Here is an 8304-nt window from a genome sequence, read left to right on the forward strand (position 1 = left end):
ATGGTCAACTAATTTTCAACAAAGCTGCCCCAGTAATACAATGGTAAATTTATAAATTTTTCAACAAATTCTGCTGGAAAAATTAGATATTCCATGTGCAATATTACATTAAATATAAAAAGTATCCAAGCACAGTCCTGTATATAAGCTCAAACTATAAACCTAGTACAAGAAAATATAGGATCAAATCATTGTGCTGGGATAGACAAAGTTTCCTTGAATTTTAGAATAGTTAAAACTTTTTAGTTGGGCATGGTGGTGCATGCCTGTAATTCCAGGGATTTTGGAGGCTGAGGCAGGGGGATACAAGATCGAGGCAATTTAGTGAGACCCTGTCAAGACAAAATATAAATAAATAAAAAGGACTGAGAATGTAACTCAATGGTAAAGCACCTCTGGGTTCAACTGACAGTATCAAAAAACAAAAAAACAAGCCAGGCGCAATAGCGCACACCTGTAATCCCAGCAGCTCAGGAGGCTGAAACAGGAAGATTGAAAGTTCAGAGCCATCCTTAGCACTTTAGCGAGGCCATAAACAACTCAGTAAAACCCTGTCTCTAAATAAAATGCAAAAAAGGACTGGGGGGGTAGGGCTGGGGTTGTAGCTCAGTGGTAGAGCTCTCTCCCAGCACGCGTGAGGCACTGGGTTCCATCCTCAGCACCACATCAAATTGAAATAAAGATATTGTGTATCCACCTACAACTAAAAAATATATATTTTTTAAAAGGACTGGGGATGTGGCTCAGTGGCTAAGTGCCCCTGAGTTCAATCCTGGTACCAAAAAAAAAAATAATAAACAAAAATAAAAAAAACCCAAAACCCAAAACCAGACCCTACAATTTACTTTTCAGAGGACACTGTCAATAAAGTAAGAATATACTCCTCAAATGGGGAGAAAACACATCTAACAAGGGACCATCATGCTGATGTTTTTAATAGTCCTCTGCTTTGTTTCTTCTCATTCCTCAGCCATAAGTGCCGTTGCCAGGGATCTGAAAGAAGAGCCCCTGTTTCTCTTATGGACCCTCCAGCTCTCATATTTAGGGCTGCTAGTAGCATCTCTCATACTGCACCTCCCTGTGCAATGTGCATGTCTGTTTTCTGTGATAACTACTTAGCACATTGAGGGCAAAGTCAGGGTTCCTGCTGCTCTACTGAGCTCTTAGCTTGAAGAACACTCACATTTTCCATAAATTGCCAATGTCCCCTTCCTCAACAAAAGCAGCTTTGATATTGCTCTCCTTCCAGATAGAGCTCTGGATGCTTTCATCCTGTTGTTGCTAAATTTCTTGAAATGATTTCCTCTCTGTTCTTCATCGCACCCATTTCTTCTCCAACTCACTCACAGCAGTCTGGCAGTTTGCTTTTGGACTATGTTCTGTTAAAACTGTTCTAAGATTCCCATTGAATTTATCTTTCAGTTTCACCAGGCACTTTTTTTACTCCTCCCCTGATGTGACTTTTTTGGAGCTTTAGAAGTGGGTTCCCATAAAATTGAGAGGCTTCTGAGCTCAAGGATTCAGCCTTACCTGAGTTGGTGCATAGACAGCCTAGAAGCACTCACGTGAAGAGAAAAAGCAGGTGGAGAACCCAACCCGATGAGAAACGGAAATCAAGGAGCAAAGCGTCTAGATACCAAAGGAGGAAAATGTTCCAGAAGGGAGTGTCTGACACACATCTGTCCCCTCACACAGCAGGTTACCCATTCAACAAGTGATACTGAGTGTCCACTCTGTGCTGAATATGCAGTGGTTCCAAGTCTACCAAAGCTTTTCTACACCCTCTCCTATATGGTCATCTGCTTCCAAAACTTGGACTCTAATTCATATTTTATTCCCTCTAAAATCTATGTCTCTTTCCTATTTTCTGAGTTCCACTTGCCTATTTTCAGCTGTCTACAGCTATACATGGCTGTATTTCTGCCTGCCTTCAAACTCAGTGCGCACGCACACACACTCACACACACACATACTTTTGATAAATGCAATACTTACATAAATCTTTTCCTCCTGGAATACATATCTCATTTAAAAGCCGTGTTTGACAACTTGCTGTGATGATTAGTCACGGTTCTCACCATTATCTGGACTATTGCTCTAGCTTTTCATTGGGTCTCCGCCCTCGCAGTTCAGATCTGTGCATCTCTGGTGACGTCAAAACTAGAGACCTTATGAACTTGCCACTGCCTTGACCTACAACAGCTTTCTGATACCCAAACACATCCAACCATTGACTGCCCTGTGAATTCCTGCATGTCTTTGCCTTGATTTGGAACATTTGCAGCTACTATTCCCTTTGTTTAAGGAACCTGTATTCACATGACAACTCCTATTCCCTTCGGAACCAAATCAAACATTACTTCAGTGAAACCTTGTCAGTCCCTTCCCCTCCAAACACACTGTGTATTTCATTCTGTGTTGTAATGACTTGCTTGCAAACCTTCTTCTTCATTCAAGATTATATCTCAATCTCCTTTGTTCCCCCAACATCTGGAATTGAAATGAGTATAAAAGACCAGTTTTAAAAAGGTAAATATTTTCTGATGTTGATGTGACCAGCTTCTATTAGGTGTTATTTGGGAACAGTTTTATATATTTTATGATGAATATAGTACTTTAAAAAAGATTTAGCCACATCCTTAGCAGTGGTTTATCTCTCCCTCAGAGAAAAACCAGAATGAGTTTTTTAATAAAATGATTGAAAAGGTACACTGAATCTCCAATTTAATTATTTCAATTCCTGCAAAAAGGTCTTCGAGTGAGGCTGCTGCTTGGTAAAATGTGATAAACTTCCAACACATTCTTAAAAATTGTAAATTAATTTATAAATTTCCATTCAGAGTTTAAGCTGCTATTTTCACATATGAAAACACATAAAGTTGCTTCCTATTGATTTAGTATATTTGCATCTAAAGTTTAAGCTAGTATTTAATCTCTTTCTATATGCTTCCAGGGGCACTTGGTACAGATCAGGGAATATTGGCTATTTTTATTGCTCTTGGAATTAGGTTAGAACTACACACCCAGAGTTCTAGACCCTGACTTAGGTTCTAGTCTTATTCCTTTCATTTTTTGGTATGTGTATCTGTGTTGATCATTTCACATTATTTTAACAGGCTCTGGCTTTTTCTGGTCCTGTTGTTCACAGGCAATGTCCTGCCTTCCAGGTCTTCCTTTCATGATCTACTAGCCTCTGTTTTCATCTTAACCTCAATGCCTTCTGGAAATCTCTCCTGGTCTGCCCAGGGGAACTTGAGCTTTCAGCCCTCTCATTTCCTGGGCACCTGTTGGTGATGCTTTGATGGGACTTCACCTGTTTTACTTCATTCTAGATTTATATGTATTTTATCCTATCTCCCCGTTCAGCTTTCCCAAAGTTTTGGGGGGAAATATTGCCACATCAAGTTCATCTCTGAGGGTCCTACAATACCTAGAACAATTTCTTGAACATAACAAGTCCTCAAGAATTATTTATTTATTATATGTTTTAACTGAGTTAAAATATATTCAAGCAACATTCTCTTCACTATTTGTTGACCGAATGATTTTAACAAGTCGGTAATTATAGCAAACCGTAGAGCCAGGATTTGAACACATATAGTTCACAGCACTTTGAACCCTTGGACTTTGTTTTCTTGATTTCAGGCAAAATATGTATTGCAAAGTTGTTGCTCAGGTCATGTAATTTAGTTCTGGTTGCAAAACCAGAAATTCTCCAAGTAAGACTGAACATGTTTGACCTGACAGGGTCTTGTAGGTGTTAGGCAAGTGCTCTACCACTGAGCCACCTCAGGTCTCCAAAATATGTTTTTATTGGTGACCTTGATTTCAAAGAGTAGGATCATAAAACAACACTTTTTAATAAATTCAATAAGACCATGTCATCTAGCTTCATTTTTTTAGAATCTGCAGAAACAGATGTAAAGACAAATGATAAAATAAGTCTTAGTATAAACTGTTGGATGAAGAGTCCCCAGTTTGAAGACCTGGAATATTGTGAATTTCTCAATATTTCAGATGTGGCAAAGGTGTATTTGAAGCTAAGGATGTAGGATTTGGAATAAGCCTACCTTAGAGCTTGTGTTTAAGTTAGCTTAGAGCATTTTATTACTGTGGAAAAAAAAATACTTGATTAGGACAACTCAGAGGAAGAAAAGTTTACTTTGGCTCATGGTTCCAGAGTTTCCTTCAGTCCATGGTGGGCCAAGTCCACTGCTCTGGGCCCAAGTAGGACAGAAGATAATGGCCGGAGGGCTTGATGGAGAGATGCTGCTCTGTTTGTGGTGGCCATGAGGTAGAGAGAGAAAGGAGAAAAGGCCCCAGGGAATATGTAATATTCAGCTCATCTAGGGGACAGGAAGGAGAGAGATTTAGAGAAGGAGAAGGAGAGGGAGAGAGAAAGGAGCCACAGGAAGAATAAAACTTTCAGAGCATGTCCCCAGTGACCCACCTTCTCCAGCCATACCTCACCTGCACACAGTTACAACCCAGTCAGTCCATTCAAACTAGGATAGACTGATAGGTTATAGCCCTTGGAATTCAATAATTTTATCTCTGAATTTTGCTTCATTAACACTGGAGCTCTGAGGGGACATCTCAAAAGATTTTTTCTGGGGCCTTTGGGCTTCAATAAGCAGGAAGAAGTAAAAAACTACAATTAGAAATTAGGGTTGTGGTTTTTTATTATTATTATTTTACTTTTTCCCTTTTGTAGTGCTGGAATTGAAGCCAAGGTCTCTACGTATTAGATAAGTGAATGTAACTTGAATAAGTTATTAGCTAACTAAGACACACCCCACACTGATAGATACCCCATCCCTCACTTTATGTTCAAGATCCTTCAGAAATACCACTGTCTTTGTGAAGGTGTTCCTGGTCTCCTTGAGCCAGCTTGAGTGCTTCCTTTTCTACACTGTTTTCATAGTTTTTGTGGTAATAGTCATGTATGTGTGCCCTTCTCAACCAAGCCAGAGACTAATATTCTTGAGGACACTAATTCTGATTTGATTATCATAGCATCTCCTGCAGTAACTAGCATCACTCTATAACAGTTAGAAGCTCATTAAGAACTAAAAAAATGTGAAGCATCTATAAATCAAACCATCCCCTAAACTAAGTCAAAACACAACTTGTATAAAAATGCATTATGATCCATAACATACAAATAATTTCTTCAAGATCAATAAAAATAACAAAAATTATCTTAAAAATGGGGAAATGGCACTGTCAATTTACTGAATGGGAATCCAAATAAATGAATAATGAATAGCATGTGAAGAAATTTTAATACTCAGGCAAAATTAAAGAAATATAAGTGAAAATCACCCTCCCCATATTTTTTAAAACTTACAGGCAAAGACTAAAAAAAGATTTATTTCCAGTACTCCCTCCCCCCCCCCAAAAAAAAGGCAAAAGGGGAGATTTATGTACAATGGGTAATGTGAAGGAATATGAAAGAGTTTGATTGTTAGAGTCTGTAAACAAGTCAAAATAACACCTGGCATCTTGCCAGGGGAATGTTAGAGTTCATAAACAAGTCTGGATGGTGCCTGGCAAAATGCCAGAGGGAGTGGTTTGAGAAGTAACACCAGCGAGCCATTAAGTGTGGAGATTCCTGATTGGTTGACTGCTGTATCTAGTTTATGCTAATTAGATAAGCTGTGTGGAATGTATAAATACTGCTCCTGTCTTGCAATAAACGGCTCCTACTCCTGCTGTATCAATGTACACAAGTTATTCGTCACCCCCCTGATTATTTTGCTGCAGCCGTCCTCTGGCAGATGGTGGCCTGTTACGGGGAGCCCCGGGACACTCGGGGGTAAGTGAGAAAAAAAAAGCTGCCCGTCCATAGATAGGACGGGAGCAAATCTGCTCATCCCTAGGCAGATAGGGCGAGAGGAAAAATGACCATTTTGAGAAAATGGAGAAGATTGATACAGTATGTTTGTGTCTTGTTTTGTCTCAGTGTATTGTATTGTCTTTGTGATGAGAATATGGAAGGGGTGAGAAGTAAATTACTAAGGGAAGAAGGCACCCCAGTGGAACCAAGAATAGTTAGGGCATGTGTTGATAAGAGCCCAGGAACTCTGGTCAGAAAGAAAAAGAAAGTTCAGAAGAAGAAGGATTATCAGGAAAAAAGTTGCAGCAAAAGGCTATTACTAAATACTTTTCGTTACCGGAGGGTGCATGAAGCGGAGAGATGGCTGCCAAGTGTGCAAGCCGGTCACAGCGCAGCAAGGATTTTCCAAGAGGTGGCAGCGACTGGCCCTTCCCCGCCTCCTGGCTCTTCCACTGCTGCAAGCCCAAATCTAGACCTGACCTGGAGGCAAAGTCTCACAGGCTCTTGCTCCCTGTGCCCGGTGGCAGTTTGAGTCCCCAGATTCTCCTCAGGGCCATCTGGGGCTGCCCGGGACGCTACAGCCGGCAGAAGATGCTACCAACGTCCCTAAGGTTTGGTCATTTCCAATGTCAATAACTACTAAATTGTTCATAAGGTTGTTTTCTTAGTAGAATACTACAGGATTTTCTTTAGCCATCCGGAGTTCATGCCTTCGTCCCAGTGCCAATAAAGACCAAGGTGGAAGAATTTCCAGTGTTGCTGAAAACCGGAGGAGACTTCGGCTGAGAACCAGACGAGACTTCGGATCAAGCTAGCTGCCTGCAGAACTTACCTGAACTGTGAACTTAAGCTAGCTGCCTGCAGAACTTACCTGGACTGTGATTTAAGCTAGCTGCCTGCAGAACTTACCTGGACTGTGATTTAAGCTAGCTGCCTGCAGAACTTACCTGGACTGTGAGTTAATCTATTTGAGACACTGCTTTACCTGGACTGAGACAACAAACTGTAATCTATAACAAATTGTAACTTGGTATCTTTGCTAACAGTGTCATTGCTGGTATAATTTTTCCAAGGGCTTCTTGCATGGAGCCATCAATTGGCTTGGTATTGTGGCATTTTGTATCCTCCCTTTCTGTTTGTAGCAGGTTATTTATGGTGTTTCTGCAAAAACCACTATGGTCGTTATTTAAATTAAACAAAAGGGGGAAATGTTAGAGTCTGTAAACAAGTCAAAATAACACCTGGCATTTTGCCAGGGGAATGTTAGAGTTGGTAAACAAGTCTGGATGGTGCCTGGAAAAATGCCAGAGGGAGTGGTTTGAGAAGTAACAAAAGCGAGCTATTAAGTGTGGAGATTCCTTATTGGTTGACTGCTGTATCTAGTTTATGCTAATTAGATAAGCTATGTGGAATGTATAAATACTGCTCCTGTCCTGCAATAAACGGCTCCTACTCCTGCTGTATCAATGTACACAAGTTATTCGTTACCCCCTGGTTATTTTGCTGCAACCGTGCTCAGGCATTTGATCATATATTTTATGTGTAAGTAAGTGCATTCTCTTAGTATGTGAAGGCTTCTATAACAAAGTGCCATTGGCGTAGTGGCTTAAACAACAAAAGTTTATTTTCCTACAGGTCTGCAGGCTACATGTCTGACATCAAAGTGTCTGCAGGAGACCTCTCTCCTTGATTTATAGATGGCTACCTTTTCTCTGTATCCTGACATGGTCTTCCTCTGTGTGTGTGTATGTGTGTGTGTGTGTGTGTGTGTGTGTATATATATATATATATATATATATATATATATATCTCCTAATCTTTTCCTATAAGGTTATCAGTCATATTGAATGAATTTAGGTCCATTTTTATAACCTCATTTATTTTAATTAATTTTTTAAAGACATTGTCTGTCTCCAAATGCAGTCAGTCATATTCTGAGTACTAGGATAAAGACTTAAACATGGGAACTTCTGGAGGATTCCAACCACAAGTAGTGATAATAAATGGATAAATATATGTTTCACAAAAAAATCAAGTAGGAGAACCTCCAAATTACTAGCAATGCTTATCTCTAAGATTGAGAGGGGATGAACAGGAAACACTTATTTCCTTATACTTTTTTTTGTGCTGCTGGGGATTGGACCTAGGGCCTTGTGCATGTGAGGCAAGCTCTCTACCAAGCGAGCTCTGTCCCCAGCCCCTCCTTGTACAACTTTTAAAGGTCTGGAATTATGATTCAAGGAATTATGATCGTTTTCTTACTTTCTCAGGATTTTCAAATCATAGTAAAGATAACAGAAACATCACATGTAGAAACCTATTATCATTAGAGGTACAAAGTGATGAGATGCTCATCAATTTTGTTCCTATTATTAGGCACACAACAAAACTATATTTCCCATCCTCTCTTGTAGTTTAAAAAAAATCAATGAGAAATAATTTGTTTAACCATTTTCCTGTGGATG

This window comes from Marmota monax, unplaced genomic scaffold (assembly GCF_021218885.2).
Source record: "Marmota monax isolate L192 unplaced genomic scaffold, Marmota_monax_Labrador192_F-V1.1 WCK01_AAM20220418_F8-fsc00063, whole genome shotgun sequence".
NCBI classification, from domain to species: Eukaryota; Metazoa; Chordata; class Mammalia; order Rodentia; family Sciuridae; genus Marmota; species Marmota monax.